This window comes from Ranitomeya imitator, chromosome 7, assembly GCF_032444005.1.
Source record: "Ranitomeya imitator isolate aRanImi1 chromosome 7, aRanImi1.pri, whole genome shotgun sequence".
Classification (NCBI taxonomy): domain Eukaryota; kingdom Metazoa; phylum Chordata; class Amphibia; order Anura; family Dendrobatidae; genus Ranitomeya; species Ranitomeya imitator.
Window position 1 is genome coordinate 88,531,128 of NC_091288.1, and position 20,236 is coordinate 88,551,363.

The 20,236-nt window shown below is 45.9% G+C and overlaps 2 protein-coding genes across 2 annotated transcripts in view; one reads left to right on the top strand and one right to left on the bottom strand.

The window, feature by feature from the left end:
* Positions 1–13,996, bottom strand: part of QNG1 (Q-nucleotide N-glycosylase 1) — a 67,163-nt gene extending 53,167 nt beyond the window's left edge. Inside the window, exon 1 of the mRNA XM_069733610.1 lies at positions 13,958–13,996. The gene's annotated coding sequence lies outside the window, so the exon portion shown is untranslated. The remainder of the gene's footprint in view (positions 1–13,957) is intronic.
* Positions 13,997–14,185: 189 nt separating this feature from the next.
* Positions 14,186–20,236, top strand: part of ORC2 (origin recognition complex subunit 2) — a 68,038-nt gene continuing 61,987 nt past the window's right edge. The window contains exon 1 of the mRNA XM_069733613.1: positions 14,186–14,249. The gene's annotated coding sequence lies outside the window, so the exon portion shown is untranslated. The remainder of the gene's footprint in view (positions 14,250–20,236) is intronic.

Here is a 20,236-nt window from a genome sequence, read left to right on the forward strand (position 1 = left end):
CCGCTGCAAGAACTGGAGCACATAGTAGCAACCTCTGTGGGGAAACGAAGGGGAAGATACGGACTGGGGAAAGACAAAGACAGACACAACAAATAACATCAACAAACAGATAACAAATCCAAAACGTATGGCGAGCTGGTTTACCATATTAATGGGAATACCAGGAATCACCAGATTCGGGCAACATGCTACAAACCCGACAGCCAGGCCCTTGCTAAGGAACAAAGAAAAAACAAAATGGGAAAAAATTTGAAGAGTTTGGTGAGTTACTAGTGCCAAAGCCGGAACAGGCTAACTTTTTTAAGCAGTCGTAAATATAAAAATAAGTGGGGGGTCTAGTTAGAACCAAGTAAGGGCATTGGAGTATTGCAGCCAGTATTTCCCTAATATCAGGTATAATCAGAACGGCTTGCATCTCCCCATAGCCCATCCAAAGGAGCTGAGCAGGTGTTCATATAAACAGGTCAGATCAGGTGATTTTTGCGTTCCGGCTCCTCGTTCTGGGAGTGCTTTGCCATTCCTTTGCTGGTCGCGTTTTTCGCTGCGGCATGACTGATGCTTCTATGTGAATCGGGATCCCGACCACGTTCATGGCCTGCTTCCCTTCCTCCAGTGAACGGCAAGTGAATACTTGAGAGTTAATTGAAAAAATGAGGGCGAAGGGAAAGCCCCATCTGTATTTAACTTGCGCTAATTGTAGGGCTGCAGTAATTGGTTTGAGGTCTCTCCTTCTGGCAAGTGTGGCCGCTGCGATGTCTGCATAGATATGTACTGTCGCTGGCAGGTCAGGTAGAACAGGAATACTTCTAGCAGCATTGAGAATTAAATCTCGCGCCTCTTCATAGTGTAACTTTAAAATCACGTCTCTGGGCATATCACTGTTGCGAGGCTTACCCAGAGCTCTATGGATCCTGGTGATGTGAAGGATAGTTGGGTCTATGTCAGGGAGTAGTGCTGCAAATAAAGCAGAGGCTGTGTCTTTAAGTGCTATGATGTTTTCAGGGAGCCCTCTGATCCGTAGATTACCCCTGCGAGACCTATTCTCATAATCTTCGCACCGGAGTTCTAGCTCAGTAATGCGATCAGCTTGGGACTTAAGTGTTTCTCGGTCCTCTTCTAGGGCGTCTGCAGTGGCGTCCATTTTTTCCTCCAGAGCCACTGTGCGCTGCATGATGTCCTGAATTTGAGATGAGATTGTCCCCATAGCTGTGCTTAATTCTGACCTGAACGTTTCTTGCAGCGATTTAGTAAGTGCTGCAGTGGAGACCGCTAGCTCTGATGGAGGAGCGGCTTCCCCCTGGTCTGGATCGCTTACCACGCTTCCTGCTGCTGCCGAAGGGAGAAGTGTTGCGGCGGCCATCTTGGGAGTGTTACCGCCGAGGAGAAGATCCGAGATGGTGCGTCCCGGTGGCAGCGTTGCGGCTCCTTTTTTTGGCATCGCCAGGGAGGGTGGCACTAGTGGGTGAGGCGAGTCCGGCGGCGGCGTGTTTTGCGGGCTCCCGGTGCTAATTAGGGCCTGATCAGGCTGAGCGAGTAGCGGAGCTCAGCAAGGCATGTCCGTCCTCACCAAGGTCCGCGCATGCGCCCCGTGATTTAAACTTTAATATTTTTTTCATATTTTTAAAAACATTTATTTTTTTTAATTTTGACATGCTTCAATAGCCTCCATGGGAGACTAGAAGCTGCCACAACTGGATTGGCTCTGCTCAGGTCGCCCCTATGTAGTAGAGTTACAGTATTGCTATGAGCGCCGACCACTGGGTGGCGCTCACAGCAATCTGGCATCGACAACCATAGAGGTTTCAAGGAGATCTCTGGTTGTCATGCCCCCGGTCACCGATGCATGCATTTCCGGCCGCATGGTCGGAAGCACTTGTTAAATGTCACTGTCAGAGTTTGACAGCGGCATTTAACTAGTTAATAGGCGCAGGCAGATTGCGATTCCACCCGTGCCTATTGCGGGTAAATAAAATAAACCACTGCGTTTCCACGTGTTTTTTTCTGCAGCATCTGCACTGCGGATTTTGTTTTCCATACGTTTACATGGCACTGTACACCTCATGGAAAACTGCTGCAGATCCGCAGCGTCAAATCTGCAGCATGTGCACATAGCCTTAGGAGGTCACATTCACTGAACAAAAAAGCTATTTAACTCCAAAACATCCTAATAGGCCAAGTTACATGTTAACATAGGACCCCTTCTTTGAGATCACCTTCACAATTCTTGCATCCATTGAACTTGTGAGTTTTTGGAGATTTTCTGCTTGTATTTCTTTGCATGAAGTCAGAATAGCCTCCCAGAGCTGCTGTTTTGATGTGAACTGCCTCCCACCCTCATAGATCTTTTGCTTGTTGATACTCCAAAGGTTTTCTACACTGTGTTCCAAATTATTATGCAAATTGGATTTAAGTGTCATAAAGATTTAATTGTTTTGTTACGTCTTTTAACTGACCTGAGATATAAGAGAATAGCCTCCCCATACAGGTGACAATCCAGCAGCTGTCGGCTGTCCACTATAGCTGACAACTTGCTGTACCGGCCATGATCAGTGTTTGCACCGTCCAAATCTGTTTAACCCCTTAGATGCTGCTGCCAATAGTGACTACATCATTATAAATGGTTAACAGAGTGTGGACGCTTCCTCTTTATCCCAATTGGTGCCCTCAGATCTTGATTTTGTGGTCCTGATATTTGCCATGGCAATTCATGACCAAATAGCGGCCTTAACCCCTTTACCCCCAAGGGTGGTTTGCACGTTAATGACCGGGCCAATTTTTACAATTCTGACCACTGTCACTTTATGAGGTTATAACTCTGGAACGCTTCAACGGATCCCAGTGAATCTGACAATGTTTTCTCGTGACATATTGTACTTCATGACAATGGTAAAAATTCTTTGATAGTACCTGCGTTTATTTGTGAAAAAAACGGAAATTTGGCAAAAATTATGAAAATTTCGCAATTTTCCAACTTTGAATTTTTATGCAATTAAATCACAGAGATATGTCACACAAAATACTTAATAAGTAACATTTCCCACATGTCTACTTTACATCAGCACAATTTTGGAACCAAAAATTTTTTTTTGTTAGGGAGTTATAAGGGTGAAAAGTTGACCAGCAATTTCTCATTTCTACAACACCATTTTATTTTAGGGACCACATCTCATTTGAAGTCATTTTGAGGGGTCTATATGATAGAAAATACCCAAGTGTGACACCATTCTAAAAACTACACCCCTCAAGGTGCTCAAAACCACATTCAAGAAGTTTATTAACCCTTCTGGTGCTTCACAGGAATTTTTTGAATGTTTAAATAAAAATGAACATTTAACTTTTTTTTCACAAAAAATTTAATTCAGCTCCAATTTGTTTTATTTTATCAAGGGTAACAGGAGAAAATGGACCCCAAACATTGTTGTACAATTTGTCCTGAGTACACCAATACCCCACATGTGGGGGTAAACCACTGTTTGGGCGCATGGCACAGCTCGGAAGCGAAGGAGCGCCATTTGACTTTTCAATGCAAAATTGACTGGAATTGAGATGGGACGCCATGTTTCGTTTGGAGAGCCCCTGATGTGCCTAAACATTGAAACCCCCCACAAGTGACACTATTTTGGAAAGTAGACCCCCTAAGGAACTTATCTAGAGGTGTGGTGAGCACTTTGACCCACCAAGTGCTTCACAGAAGTTTATAATGTAGAACTGTAAAAATAAAAAAAAAAAATCACATTTTTTCACAAAAATTATCTTTTTGTCACCAATTTTTTATTTTTCCAAGGGTAAGAGAAGAAATTGGACCTCAAAAGTTGTTGTACAATTTGTCCTGAGTACGCTGATACCCCATATGTGGGGGTAAACCACTGTTTGGGCGGATGGGAGAGCTCGGAAAGGAAGGAGCGCCGTTTGACTTTTCAATGCAAAATTGACAGGAATTGAAATGGGACGCCATGTTGCGTTTGCAGAGCCCCTAATGTACCTAAACAGTAGAAACCCCTCACAAGTGACACCATTTTGGAAAGTAGACCCCCTAAGGAACTTATCTAGATGTGTTGTGAGAGCATTGAACCCCCAAGTGTTTCACTACAGTTTGTAACGCAGAGCTGTGAAAATTAAAAAAAAAATCTTTCCCCCAAAAATTATTTTTTAGCCCCCAGTTTTGTATTTTCCCGAGGGTAAGAGGAGAAATTCGACCCCAAAAGTTGTTGTCCAATTTGTCCTGAGCACGCTGATACCCCATATGTTGGGGGGAACCACCGTTTGGGCGCATGGGAGGGCTCGGAAGGGAAGGAGTGCCATTTGGAATGCAGACTTAGATGGAACATTCTGCGTTTGCAGAACCCCTAATGTACCTAAACAGTAGAAACCCCCCACAAGTGACCCCATTTTGGAAAGTAGACCCCCTAAGGAACTCATCTAGATGTGTTGTGAGAACTTTGAGCCCCCAAGTGTTTCACTACACTTTATAACGCAGAGCCGTACAAATAAAAAATCTCTTTTTTTTCCCACAAAAAATATTTTTTAGCCCCTAGTTTTGTATTTTCCCAAGGGTAACAGGAGAAATTGGACCCCAAAAGTTGTTGTCCAATTTGTCCTGAGTACGCTGATACCCCATATGTTGGGGTAAACCCCTGTTTGGGCACACGGGAGAGCTCGGAAGGGAAGGAGCACTGTTTTACTTTTTCAACGCAGAATTGGCTGGAATTGAGATCGGATGCCATGTCGCGTTTGGAGAGCCCCTGATGTGCCTAAACAGTGAAAAAACCCCAATTATAACTGAAACCCTAATCCAAACACACCCCTAACCCTAATCCCAACGGTAACCCTAACCACACCTCTAACCCAGACACACCCCTAACCCTAATCCAAACCCTATTCCCAACTGTAAATGTAATCTAAACCCTAACCGTAACTTTAGCCCCAACCCTAACTGTAGCCTTAACCCTAGCCCTAATGGGAAAATGGAAATAAATACATTTTTTAAATTTTTTAATTTTTCCCTAACTAAGGGGATGATGAAGGGGGGTTTGATTTTCTTTTATAGCGGGTTTTTTAGCGGATTTTTATGATTGGCAGCCGTCACACACTGAAAGACGCTTTTATATTGCAAAAAATATTTTTTGCGTTACCAAATTTTGAGAGCTATAATTTTTCCATATTTGGTCCACAGAGTCATGTGAGGTATTGTTTTTTGCGGGACGAGTTGACGTTTTTATTGGTAACATTTTCGGGCACGTGACATTTTTTGATCGCTTTTTATTCTGATTTTTGTGAGGCAGAATGACCAAAAACCAGCTATTCATGAATTTCTTTTGGAGGAGGCGTTTATACCGTTCCGCATTTGTTAAAATTGATAAAGCAGTTTTATTGTTCGGGTCAGTACGATTACAGCGATACCTCATTTATATCATTTTTTTATGTTTTGGCGGTTTTATACGATAAAAACTATTTTATAGAAAAAATAATTATTTTTGCATCGCTTTATTCTGAGGACTATAACTTTTTTATTTTTTCGCTGATGATGCTGTATCGCGGCTCGTTTTTTGCGGGACAAGATGACGCTTTCAGCGGTACCATGGTTATTTATATCCGTCTTTTTGATCACGTGTTATTCCACTTTTTGTTTGGCGGTATGAGAATTAAGCATTGTTTTTTGCCTCTTTTTTTTTTACGGTGTTCACTGAAGGGGTTAACTAGTGATATAGTTTTATAGGTGGGGTCGTTACGGACGCGGCGAAACTAAATATGTGTACTTTTATTGTTTTTTTTATTTAGATAAAGAAATGTATTTATAGGAACAATATTTTTTGGAATTTTTTTTACACATTGGAATATTTTTTTTTTACACGATAACATTCGCCCGGGGGGGGGGGGGAGAGTTGGTGGAGCATCATGTTATAGTGCAAGATCGCTGATCTGACACTTTGCTGTGCACGGTGTCAGATCAGCGATGACATGCACAGCTCCAGGCTTCACAGTGCCTGCTCTGAGTAGGCGCTGTGAAGCCACCTCCCTCCCTGCAGGACCCGGATGCCGCGGCCATCTTGGATCCGGGCCTGCAAGGAGGAGGTAAGAGACCCTCGCAGCAACGCGATCACATCGCATTGCTGCGGGGGTCTCAGGGAAGCCCGCAGGGAGTTCCCTCCCTGCGCGATGCTTCCCTGTACCGCCGGCACACCGCGATGATGTTTGATCGCGGTGTGCCAGTCGTTAATGTGCCGGGGGCGGTCTGTGACCGCTCCTGGCACATAGCACCGGATGTCAGCTGCGAAAGGCAGCTGACACCCGGCCGCGCTCCCGCCGTGAGCGCGGCCGATCGCGCTGGACGTACTATTCCGTCCTTGGGAAGTAAGGCCCACCCCACATGGACGGAATAGTACGTCCAATGACAGAAAGGGGTTAAGCAGGCCAAAGGTTTCAAGCAATATGAGAAATAAAAAGGATCTCTCTGCTGCTGAAAAGCGTTAAATAGTGCAATGCCTTGGACAAGGTATGAAAAAATTAGATACTTCACAAAAACTTTGTGATCATCATACTGTGAAGAGATTTGTGACTGAAACAGAGCACAGATGGAGTTCATGCAGATAAAGGCATAATGAGGAAGGTTTCTGCCAGACAAATTCATTGGATTAAGAGAGCAGCTGCCAAAATACCATTACAAAGCAGCTAACAGTTATTTGAAGCTGCTGGTGCCTCTGGAGTCCCTCGAACCTCAAGGTGTATGATCCTTCAAAGGCTTGCTGTGGTGCATAAACCCTGGATGGTCCAGATGGATGGAGTAGTGGATGGTTGTTGGATGGCCACCATGTCGCAACAAGGCTGCAACGTCAGCCCATCCAGGGTTGCTCGACACTCATCAGTAAACAAGACTTTTGGAAAATTAGTCTTCATGTATGTCTGGGCCCAGTGCAACCGTTTCTGCTTGTGAACACTGTTTAGGGGTAGCCGAATAGTAGGTTTATGCACCACAGCAAGCCTTTGAAGGATCCTACACCTTGAGGTTTGAGGAACTCCAGAGGCACCAGCAGCTTCAAATATCTTTTTGCTGCTTTGTAATGGCTTTTTAGCAGCTGCTCTCTAAGGCTACTTTTACACTTGCGTCGTTTGGAATCCGTCGCAATGCGTCGTTTTGGGGAAAAAACAGATCCTTCAAATGTGCCCGCAGGATGTGTTTTTTCCCATAGACTTGTATTGCCGACGGATCGCGACGAATGACCATATGTTGTGTCCGTCGTGCACTGGATGCGTCGTGTTTTGGCGGAAAGTCAGCACGAAAAAGCGTTCAATGTAACGATTTTTCGTACGTCGCGTCTGCCATTTCCTACCGCGCATGCGCGGCCGGAACTCCGCCCCCCCCTCCCTGGGACATAGAATGGGCAGCGGATGCGTTAAAAAACTGCATCCACTGCCCACGTTGTGCCGAATTTGCACAACGTACATCGGGCCGACCCATTGCGACGGCCCTGTACCAACGCAAGTGAGAAAGAAGCCTTAATCAGATGAACTTGCCTGGCAGAAACCTTCCTCATTATGCCTTTATCAGCACGAACACGTCTGTGCTCAGATTCAGCCACAAATCTCTTAACAGTACGATGATCACTCTTAAAGTTTTCGGGAAATATCTCATGTTTTCATCCCTTGACCAAGGCATTGCACTAGTTGATGCCTTTCATCAGCAGAGAGATCATTTTTCTTTCCCATGTTACTTGAAAACTGTGGCCTGCTTAATAATTTTCCTTTAATTAGAATCACCTGGAAAACTAATTATCACATGTGTTTAACCCCTTCACGACATGCGCCGTACATCTACTGCGCATGCCGTGAATCCCCCTTTGATGTGGGCTCCGGCGGTGAGCCCACATCAAAGTCGCGACATGTCAGCTGTTTTGTACAGCTGACATGTGCGCGCAATAGCAGCGGGTGAAATCGCTATTCACCCGCCGCTATTAACCTGTTAAATGCCGCTGTCAAACAGACAGCGGCATTTAACTTCCGCATCCGGCCGGGCGGCCGGATATGACGTCATCGCCGACCCCCATCACATGATCGGGGGTCGGCGATGCATCAGGAAGGTAACCATAGAGGTCCTTGAGACCTCTATGGTTACTGATGCAGGTCTGCTGTGAGCGCCCTCCTGTGGTCGGCGCTCACAGCACACCTCCATTTCTGCTACATAGCAGCGATCTGATGATCGCTGCTATGTAGCAGAGCCGATCAGGCTATGCCAGCTTCTAGCCTCCCATGGAGGCTATTGAAGCATGGCACAAATAAAAAAAAAAATGTTTTTAAAAATATGAAAAAAATATAAAAAATATAAAAGTTTAAATCACCCCCCTTTCGCCCCATCCTAAATAAAACAATAAAAAAAAAAAAACCTACACGTATTTGGTATCGCCTTGTGTTCAGAATCGCCCGATCTATCAATTAAAAAAAAGCATTAACCTGATCGCTAAACGGCGTAGCGAGAAAAAAATCCGAAACGCCAGAATTACGTTTTTTTGGTCGCCGCGACATTGCATTAAAATGCAATAACGGTGATCAAAAGAACGTATCTGCGCAAAAATGGTATCATTAAAAACATCAGCTCGGCACGCAAAACATAAGCCCTCACCCGACCCCAGATCACGAAAAATGGAGACGCTACGGGTATCGGAAAATGGCCCTTTTTTTTTTTTTTTTTAGCAAAGTTTGGAATTTTTTTTCACCACTTAGATAAAAAATAACCTAGTCGTGTTAGGTGTCTATGAACTCGTAATGACCTAGAGAATCATAATGGCAGGTCAGTTTTAGCATTTAGTGAACCTAGCAAAAAAGCCAAACAAAAAACAAGTGTGGGATTGCACTTTTTTTGCAATTTCACCGCACTTGGAATTTTTTTCCCGTTTTCTAGTAAAAGACATGGTAAAACCAATGGTGTCGTTCAAAAGTACAACTTGTCCCGCAAAAAATAAGCCCTCACATGACCATATTGACGGAAAAATAAAAAAGTTATGGCTCTGGGAACGAGGGAAGCGAAAAACGAACACGCAAAAATGAAAAAGGGCCGCGACTTGAAGGGGTTAAGATTGATTTCAGTGATCCATTGAGTCCTGAGACACAATACCATCCATGAGTTTATTTGAAAAACAAAACAATTAAATCTTTATGACACTTAAATCCTATTTGCATAATAATTTGGAACATGGTGTATTTATCATCTATTTATATAAGATTGCTTTATTAGTTTGTAAACTAGCTTTGAGCTACATAGAGCATTATAGTATGTAAAAGATGATGTTAGAAACGCATGTCATGCGTTAGCTAGGTGATAAAAAAAATACGTTTAAAAAAAAAAAAAAATCACACACTCGCATTAAATACGGACTGGCACATGCAGGACATCCGCATGACACTTGTCCAACTTTGAATAAACATTGGAGCGATTTTTAATACGCTGATGTGAGCGAACCCTTAACCCCTTTCTGATCTCGGACGGGATAGTATGTTTTGATGTGGGCTCCAACGGTTAGCCCACATCAAAGCCGCGACATGTCAGCTGTTTTGAACAGCTGACATGTGCGTGCAATAGCGGCGAGTGGAATCGCGGTCCACCTGCCGCTATTAACTAGTTAAATGCCGCTGTCAAACGCGACAGTGGCATTTAACTACCGCTTCCGGCCACACGGCCAGAAATGCGCTCATCGCCGAACCCTGTCACATGATCGGGGGTCAGCGATGAGTTGCCATAACAACCAGAGGCCTCCTTGAGACCTCTATGGTTGTTGCTGCCAGCTTGATGTGAGCGCCACCCTGTGGTCGGCGTTCATGGCAAGCCTGTAATTCTGCTACATAGAGTCGATCTATGCTTGGCCTCTATGTAGCAGAGCCGATTAGGAGGCTATTGAAGCATTGCAAAAGTAGAAAAAAATGTTTAAAAAAAATATGAAATAAATAAAAAAAATATAAAAGTTTAAATCACCCCCCTTTCGCCCCATTTAAAATAAAACAATAAAATTAAAATCAAATATTCATGTTTGGTATCGCTGTGTTCAGAATCGCCCGATCTATCAATTAAAAAAAAGGATTAACCTGTTCGCTAAATGGTGTAGCGAGAAAAAAAAAAATCAAAACACCCGAATTATGTTTTTTTTTTTGGTCGCTGCGACATTGCATTAAAATGCAATAACGGGCAATCAAAAGAACGTATCTGCACCAAAATAAAAACGTCAGCTCGGCGCGCAAAAAATAAGCCCTCACCCAACCCCAGATCACGAAAAATGGGGACTCTACGGTTATTGGAAAATGGCGCAATTTTTTTTTAAGCAAAGTTTGGAATTTTTTTTCACCACTTAGATAAAAAATAACCTAGACATGTTTGGTGTCTATGAACTCGCAATGACCTGGAGAATCATAATGGCAGGTCAGTTTTAGCTTTTAGTGAACAATAAAAAAAACAAGCCAAAGAAAAAACAAGCATGGGATTGCACTCTTTTTGCAATTTCACCGCACTTGGAATTTTTTTCTCATTTTATAGTACATTACATGGTAAAACCAATGGTGTCGTTCAAAAGTACAGCTCGTCCCGCAAAAAATAAGCCCTCACATGGCCATATTGACGGAAAAATAAAAAAAGTTATGGCTCTGGGAAGGAGGGGAGCAAAAAACGAGCACGGAAAAACCCAAGGTCATGAAGGGGTTAAGCAGCTGGCCACATGCTTGAGCAAACGTATCTGAGCTTGTGGCGTGCTAGGTTGCCGGGGATAACATGGAGACCTTCTGGTGATCAGTGATCGTCTTGGAGTTTATGGGTGTTGCAGAAGCAACATGACCAATTTATTCCCTAACCTTTTGGTCATGTTGCTTCTGCGACACCCATAAACCCCCACCTATGGCACTTGTTGCAGCCATACATGGCGCAGACAAGAATCACCTTTTCGATTTAAAGGGGTTGTCTGGCCTCAATAAAAATGTTACCCTAGGCATTGGTGGCTTAACCATAACCTGTGGCGCACTGAGCCATGGGATCACAGTCGTTCTGTCCCTGTACTGCGGAGCCCTGTGACTGAAAAACTTACTGATGATGTGTGATTCTAGTCACAGATAATCACAGGCCTCAGCGTCCTGTGAGAGAAGAACAATAAAGGCTAGAAATCTGGTGAAGACAGACGACTGGAATCACAGCAGGTGAGTATGCCTCATATCTATTATTAAGCCATAAATGCCCATGATAAAGATTTTATTAAAGGGGTTGTCCAGCTATGATAAAAGTTAGACTTATTGTGCCCAGGGTGGAGTACTGAACAAATAAAAGTATGCTCACCTCCTGGCCTGTCCTCACGCCTCTGCACATGGCAGTGTCACCGGCTATCTCTTGGCATCAATATCTGCTGGGAGTCATCGTGTTTGGCTGCAGCCTTTACATTTGATCACAATAGGAAGCATTGTGAAGGCTGCTGCCGATCAGTGGACGCTGCAGTGCAGAGGCACAACTACAGTGGGTCCTAGGGTTGCATCTGATCATTGGAGTGTAGGGGGCCCAAAGGTACTTTAGCCCTTCTGAAAAGACCACTACAATTAGACTTGTGACAGGTAGGGGCCCTGTTGGAGATTTTGCATTGGGGCCAATGAGCTTTGTTATGGCACTGCTCAGCAGCAGGGGGCACAGTACAGGTGAGTATACCTTTTATTATTTCTTACATTGCCCTGTGGCTGGTAGGAGAAAATGTTAAAGTAGTGGAAGAGCCCCTCATTGCAGGCCTTGGGAGAGGTACAATGTGAATGTAATGCTGGGGGGCAGAACAGTTTGGGATCTGAGGGTCACAATGTTGTTGCTGTAGTTTTGGGGTGCCACACACTGAAGTCTTGGGGAGGGGACAGAGGCACATGCAATTTGAAACCTGCAACCCAAAATCCAAGATTTATTTTTTTTAACTGTTGCATTGCAGGCATATGGTCAAAGATTAAACAGTACCGTCACTAGAACAAAACTGGTCAGCTTATGTTCTAATTCTATTCTCACAGCTCCCCTGAATATTCCATTTTTTTAAATACAAATCCATGATATTGTTTCTGAGCTATGGACCTTTGTATTTAGTGCTAATTTTATGCTCACAGGACACAGGGGGGTGTAATTGCATAATTAGCCTGGGAGCACTAAATAAAAAGTCTCATATCTCAGGAACCATACGGTGGATTTAAAAAAAAATAAAAGTCTGAATAATCAGGGGAGCAGCGGGAATAAACTAATAGCAAAAACTGCCCCTATACTCCCCTCCGGTGTCAGCGCCATTCCAGCGGTGTCGGCACTGGCTCTCTGCGGCTCAGGTGACAGTCTCCTTGCCTGCAGACATATCACATACATCCAGAGGAAGTGAGAGCAGCAGGGCTGCCTCCTCCACTACATACTGGGATGCCGGGAGAGTCGCCAACTTGACTTTTTAGGTTTTCTGGACGGCTTATTAAAAAAATGACAGACAATATTTTTTATGGACACATTGGAAACCGTAATAAATCATTATGATAAGCAATTCTCGTCCACAACCCATAACTATGATATGGGATCAGCTGCACTCACCGTCTACTGTAAAATATTATCAATATTCTTCAGCCCCCAAAACATCATGGACGCCATATTTTTTATTTATTTTTTTTACGGGCAGAGCAAAGAAAGTGTCTTAACTTTACAGACTGTCCTTGAATTTCTAGGCAGTAGGCAACATAGCCAAGTAGTGGACAACCCCTTTAAACCTTGCGGCAGGTCCCCTTTAAATGCAATGCAACAGCCCCATCTCCATGCAGGCTTGGGTTTCTCAGTTTCTCCCACACTGTCCGCTATTTCAGCCTTCTTTTCTGCTCGCTTTCTAAAACTGAACATGAACAAAACAGAATTCATCATCTTTCCCCCATCTCACTCTACCCTTCCACCCGACCTATCTATCAATGTCAATGGCTGCTCACTCTCCCCAGTCCCACACACCCGATGCCTCAGGGTGATCCTCGACTCTACCCTCTCTTTCAAGCCTCATATCCAAGCTCTTGCCTCCTCCTGCCGACTCAAAAATATTTATCGGATCTGTACATTTCTTGACCAAGAAACTGCAAAAACCCTAGTCCATGCCCTCATCATCTCCCGCCTTGACTACTGTAACCTCCTGCTCTGTGGCCTCCCCTCTAACACTCTCGCACCCCTCCAATCTATTCTAAACTCTGCTGCCCGACTAATCCACCTGTCCCCCCGCTATTCCCCGGCCTCTCCCCTCTGTCAAGTCCTTCACTGGCTCCCCATTGCCCAGAGACTCCAGTACAAAACCCTAACCATGACGTACAAAGCCATCCACAACCTGTCTCCTCCATACATCTGTGACCTCGTCTCCTGGTACTTATCTACACGCAACCTCCGATCCTCACAAGATCTCCTTCTCTACTCCCCTGTTATCTCCTCTTCCCACAATCGTATACAAGATTTCTCCCATGCATCCCCCTACTCTGGAACCCTCTACCACAACACATCAGTCTCTCACCTACCATCGAAACCTTCAAAAAGAACCTGAATACCCACCTCTTCAGACAAGCCTACAACCTGCAGTAACCACCGATCGACCAAACCGCTGCACGACCAGCTCTACCCTCACCTACTGTATTCTCACCCATCCCTTGTAGATTGTGAGCCCTCGCGGGCAGGGTCCTCTGCACTTGTGTGTGCCTTGTATTGCTCATGTTTATTGTATATTTGCCTCTTTTCACACTAAAGTGTCATGTAATAAATGGCGCTACATGAATGTATAATAATAATAGCGCCCATTCCGACCGCAGAACGTCTCCACATCAAGTAACATGAGGGTGCTCGTACAAGTAGTGACTGCAGACATTCCCTGCACATGCGCAGAATCGCACTGGCAATATAGACACACAAATTAAAGAACAATATTCTAAAGTAATGATGAATCTGCAAGCGACAAAGCAGCGCGCCGCTCACCTATAGAACTGCTCGATATGGCGCCGCCCATAAGCTACACACGTGTCTTCATGCCACACCCCTTGCGTGAAAACGCAACTTTTTGGAATAACGTACTCCCTGATTGGTTCGTGTCGTCACTTCCGGTTTCTGATATTTTTACTTACTATTGGTGAGCTGTATCCAAACTGTTCGATGATTGGTTTGTGTAATATCCCTTGTTTTCTGATTGGTAGAACTTGTTTGGCTTCTACAAGTGGCATGTGACAGGCTGCTGGCGGGAGACAGTGAGCGGCAGCGGGACCGGTAACAGGCAAGTGTGAGGCTGCTGTCCGCCGTGCGCTGCTGGCTGTACCGGCTGCAGGAGACGAGAATGCAGCAGAGCCACCGGACAGTGAGAGGCTGCTGCTCCCTGTAGTAGTAGGAGGCGGCTCTGCTGCACTCACTAAATAATTATCAGGCTACTTTCACACTAGGGTTTTTTGCAATACGTCGCAATGCGTCGTTTATGGGAAAAAACGCATCGTACAAAGTTGTTTGCAGGATGCGTTTTTGCCCCATAGATTAACATTAGCGACGCATTGACACACGTTGCAACCGTCGTGCGACGGTTGCGCCGTGTTGTGGCGGACCGCCGGAAACAAAAAAAGTTAAATGTAACTTTTTTTGCTGCCGACGGACCGCTTTTTCTGACCGCGCATGCGCGGCCGGAACTCCGCCCCCACCTCCCCGCACCTCACAATGGGGCAGCGGATGCGCAGGAGAAATGCATCCGCTGCACTCGTTGTGCCTCTGTTTCACTGCTAGCGTCGGAACCTCGGCCTGACGCACTGCGACGGGCCGAGTCCGACGCTATTGTGAAAGTAGCCTTAGCGTTGTGCGGGGCGGCAACGCATGCGTCATGCGCCCCTATATTTAACATGGGGGGCGCATGGACATGCGTTGTCTTGCGTTTTGTGACACGTGTCATTTTGGCGCAACTGTCAGGGCGCAGAGGACGCTGCATGATGCAGTTTTTTCTGCGCCAAAAATCATGCAAAAATGACCGCATGCGTCACAAAAAGCTGCGTTGTGCATGCGTTTTTGCATGCGTTGTGCGTTGCGTCGCCCGACGCTGCCCCACACAACGCTAATGTGAACGTAGCCTAAACATTTCCTGGCACAGACGCAGCGCCCATTCCGCAGCCAGTGTGATCAGGCCTGAATCCTGCGTGTCCTGTTATGGCGGCAGCATGCTGAGGTCACATCACACGGTGCGTCTCTATGTGAGCCGCCATTGGTAGCAGCCACCCGGATGATCAGGACATCAATAATAACTCATTGCACTGAGCTCATCTGCAGGCGATTTCCCGTCCTCGCCCTCAGGATTACCACAGTGGTTTGATCCCTGGGGTGTATTACCGCAGGTACCCTCCACTCCTGAGCCCAGGACCCTGGTGTTATGTGACCGCTGCTGTCTGTGAGGCTGTCAGAGATGCCCCCGTATTCTGTGCTCTACCGCTCTGTTCTTACAGGACCCCGGTGTTATGTGACCACTGCTGTCTGTGAGGCTGTCAGAGATGTCCCCGTATTCTGTGCTCTACCGCTCTGTTCTTACAGGACCCCGGTGTTATGTGACCGCTGCTGTCTGTGAGGCTGTCAGAGATGCCCCCGTATTCTGTGCTCTACCGCTCTGTTCTTACAGGACCCCGGTGTTATGTGACCACTGCTGTCTGTGAGGCTGTCAGAGATGTCCCCGTATTCTGCGCTCTACCGCTCTGTTCTTACAGGACCCCCGGTGTATGTGACCACTGCTGTCTGTGAGGCTGTCAGAGATGCCCCCGTATTCTGTGCTCTACCGCTCTGTTCTTACAGGACCCCCGGTGTATGTGACCACTGCTGTCTGTGGGGCTGTCAGAGATGTCCCCGTATTCTGTGCTCTACCGCTCTGTTCTTACAGGACCCCGGTGTTATGTGACCACTGCTGTCTGTGAGGCTGTCAGAGATGTCCCCGTATTCTGTGCTCTACCGCTCTGCTCTTACAGGACCCCGGTGTTATGTGCCCGCTGCTGTCTGTGGGGCTGTCAGAGATGTCCCCGTATTCTGTGCTCTACCGCTCTGTTCTTACAGGACCCCGGTGTTATGTGACCACTGCTGTCTGTGAGGCTGTCAGAGATGTCCCCGTATTCTGCGCTCTACCGCTCTGTTCTTACAGGACCCCCGGTGTATGTGACCACTGCTGTCTGTGAGGCTGTCAGAGATGCCCCCGTATTCTGTGCTCTACCGCTCTGTTCTTACAGGACCCCCGGTGTATGTGACCACTGCTGTCTGTGAGGCTGTCAGAGATGTCCCCGTATTCTGTGCTCTACCGCTCTGTTCTTACAGGACCCCGGTGTTATGTGCCCGCTGCTGTCTGTGAGGCTGTCAGAGATGCCCCCGTATTCTGTGCTCTACCGCTCTGTTCTTACAGGACCCCGGTGTTATGTGCCCGCTGCTGTCTGTGAGGCTGTCAGAGATGTCCCCGTATTCTGTGCTCTACCGCTCTGTTCTTACAGGACCCCCGGTGTTATGTGACCACTGCTGTCTGTGAGGCTGTCAGAGATGCCCCCGTATTCTGTGCTCTACCGCTCTGTTCTTACAGGACCCCCGGTGTATGTGACCACTGCTGTCTGTGAGACTGTCAGAGATGTCCCCGTATTCTGTGCTCTACCGCTCTGTTCTTACAGGACCCCGGTGTTCTGTGCCCGCTGCTGTCTGTGAGGCTGTCAGAGATGTCCCCGTATTCTGTGCTCTACCGCTCTGTTCTTACAGGACCCCCGGTGTATGTGACCACTGCTGTCTGTGAGGCTGTCAGAGATGTCCCCGTATTCTGTGCTCTACCGCTCTGTTCTTACAGGACCCCGGTGTTCTGTGACCACTGCTGTCTGTGAGGCTGTCAGAGATGTCCCCGTATTCTGTGCTCTACCGCTCTGTTCTTACAGGACCCCGGTGTTATGTGCCCGCTGCTGTCTGTGGGGCTGTCAGAGATTTCCCCGTATTCTGTGCTCTACCGCTCTGTTCTTACAGGACCCCGGTGTTCTGTGACCACTGCTGTCTGTGAGGCTGTCAGAGATGCCCCCGTATTCTGTGCTCTACCGCTCTGTTCTTACAGGACCCCCGGTGTATGTGACCACTGCTGTCTGTGAGGCTGTCAGAGATGTCCCCGTATTCTGTGCTCTACCGCTCTGTTCTTACAGGACCCCGGTGTTATGTGACCACTGCTGTCTGTGAGGCTGTCAGAGATGTCCCCGTATTCTGTGCTCTACCGCTCTGTTCTTACAGGACCCCGGTGTTATGTGCCCGCTGCTGTCTGTGAGGCTGTCAGATACCCCCGTATTCTGTGCTCTACCGCTCTGTTCTTACAGGGCCCCGGTGTTACAGTTAGGGCCAGAAATATTTGGACAGTGACACAATTTTCGCGAGTTGGGCTCTGCATGCCACCACATTGGATTTGAAATGAAACCTCTACAACAGAATTCAAGTGCAGATTGTAACGTTTAATTTGAAGGGTTGAACAAAAATATCTGATAGAAAATGTAGGAATTGTACACATTTCTTTACAAACACTCCACATTTTAGGAGGTCAAAAGTAATTGGACAAATAAACATAACCCAAACAAAATATTTTTATTTTCAATATTTTGTGGCAAATCCTTTGGAGGCAATCACTGCCTTAAGTCTGGAACCCATGGACATCACCAAACGCTGGGTTTCCTCCTTCTTAATGCTTTGCCAGGCCTTTAGAGCCGCAGCCTTCAGGTCTTGCTTGTTTGTGGGTCTTTCCGTCTTAAGTCTGGATTTGAGCAAGTGAAATGCATGCTCAATTGGGTTTAGATCTGGAGATTGACTTGGCCATTGCAGAATGTTCCACTTTTTGGCACTCATGAACTCCTGGGTAGCTTTGGATGTATGCTTGGGGTCATTGTCCATCTGTACTATGAAGCGCCGTCCAATCAACTTTGCAGCATTTGGCTGAATCTGGGCTGAAAGTATATCCCGGTACACTTCAGAATTCATCCGGCTACTCTTGTCTGCTCTTATGTCATCAATAAACACAAGTGACCCAGTGCCATTGAAAGCCATGCATGCCCATGCCATCACGTTGCCTCCACCATGTTTTACAGAGGATGTGGTGTGCCTTGGATCATGTGCCGTTCCCTTTCTTCTCCAAACTTTTTTCTTCCCATCATTCTGGTACAGGTTGATCTTTGTCTCATCTGTCCATAGAATACTTTTCCAGAACTGAGCTGGCTTCTTGAGGTGTTTTTCTGCAAATTTAACTCTGGCATGTCTATTTTTGGTATTGATGAATGGTTTGCATCTAGATGTGAACCCTTTGTATTTACTGTCATGGAGTCTTCTCTTTACTGTTGACTTAGAGACAGATACACCTACTTCACTGAGAGTGTTCTGGACTTCAGTTGATGTTGTGAACGGGTTCTTCTTCACCAAATTAAGTATGCGGTGATCATCCACCACTGTTGTCATCCGTGGACGCCCAGGCCTTTTTGAGTTCCCAAGCTCACCAGTCAATTCCTTTTTTCTCAGAATGTACCCAACTGTTGATTTTGCTACTCCAAGCATGTCTGCTATCTCTCTGATGGATTTTTTCTTTTTTTTTCAGCCTCAGGATGTTCTGCTTCACCTCAATTGAGAGTTCCTTTGACCGCATGTTGTCTGCTCACAGCAACAGCTTCCAAATGCAAAACCACACACCTGGAATCCACCCCTGACCTTTTAACTACTTCATTGATTACAGGTTAACGAGGGAGACGCCTTCAGAGTTAATTGCAGCCCTTAGAGTCCATTGTCCAATTACTTTTGGTCCCTTGAAAAAGAGGACGCTATGCATTACAGAGCTATGATTCCTAAACCCTTTCTCCGATTTGGATGTGGAAACTATCATATTGCAGCTGGGAGTGTGCACTTTCAGCCCATATTATATATATAATTGTATTTCTGAACATGTTTTTGTAAACAGCTAAAATAACAAAACTTGTGTCACTGTCCAAATATTTCTGGCCCTAACTGTATGTGACCACTGCTGTCTGTGAGGCTGTCAGATACCCCCGTATTCTGTGCTCTACCGCTCTGTTCTTACAGGACCCCGGTGTTCTGTGACCACTGCTGTCTGTGAGGCTGTCAGATACCCCCGTATTCTGTGCTCTACCGCTCTGTTCTTACAGGACCCCGGTGTTATGTGCCCGCTGCTGTCTGTGAGGCTGTCAGAGATGCCCCCGTATTCTGTGCTCTACCGCTCTGTTCTTAAAGGACCCCGGTGTATGTGACCACTGCTGTCTGTGAGGCTGTCAGAGATGTCCCCGTATTCTGTTCTCTACCGCTCTGTTCTTACAGGACCCCGGTGTATGTGACCACTGCTGTCTGTGAGGCTGTCAGAGATGTCCCCGTATTCTGTGCTCTACCGCTCTGTTCTTACAGGACCCCGGTGTTATGTGCCCACTGCTGTCTGTGGGGCTGTCAGAGATGTCCCCGTATTCTGTGCTCTACCGCTCTGTTCTTACAGGGCCCCGGTGTTCTGTGACCACTGCTGTCTGTGGGGCCGTCAGATACCCCCGTATTCTGTGCTGTACCGCTCTGTTCTTACAGGACCCCGGTGTTATGTGCCCACTGCTGTCTGTGAGGCTGTCAGAGATGTCCCCGTATTCTGTGCTCTACCGCTCTGTTCTTTTTTTTTTTTAAACATCATTTTTATTGGTTGTTTTTTTTTTTTTTAAAACAAATAAGTACAATACATATTGCAAGTGTTACTTTAAATTATTACACAGAAATAAAACTCTCGTTAATCTTTATAACACAAATAATATTAACATGTCCCCTAATGTCCACATCTAACCCACTTCAATGATTGGAGTCCGACAATCAAATCTAGAACATACACCAACTGATGCCTTTATCATGTGACAAATTTTAATTTATCCAAACTACCACTTAAATCTTCTAACAAATACCAATCTGAATTAACAAAGGGCCTCATTATCTCTTGAATTTCCCCTGTCGACAATAGGGATTCTATGAACACTCTCCATTTTTTGAAAAATCTTTTCGTCATCTTATCTTTATCCCTTTCTGCTTCTCTTTTTTCTAAATATAGGACAGCCATTAGTCCTGCTTTAATCTCTTTTATCCCTGGGAGTAAACTAGCCAACCAATATTGCAAAATTAAACGTTTTGTCACCAAAGCAATAGTATGGAACAGATCATGTAACTGTCCCCCTCTTGTTTTGCCTGTCGTATAATGAAACAACCAGCACATCGGGCTAG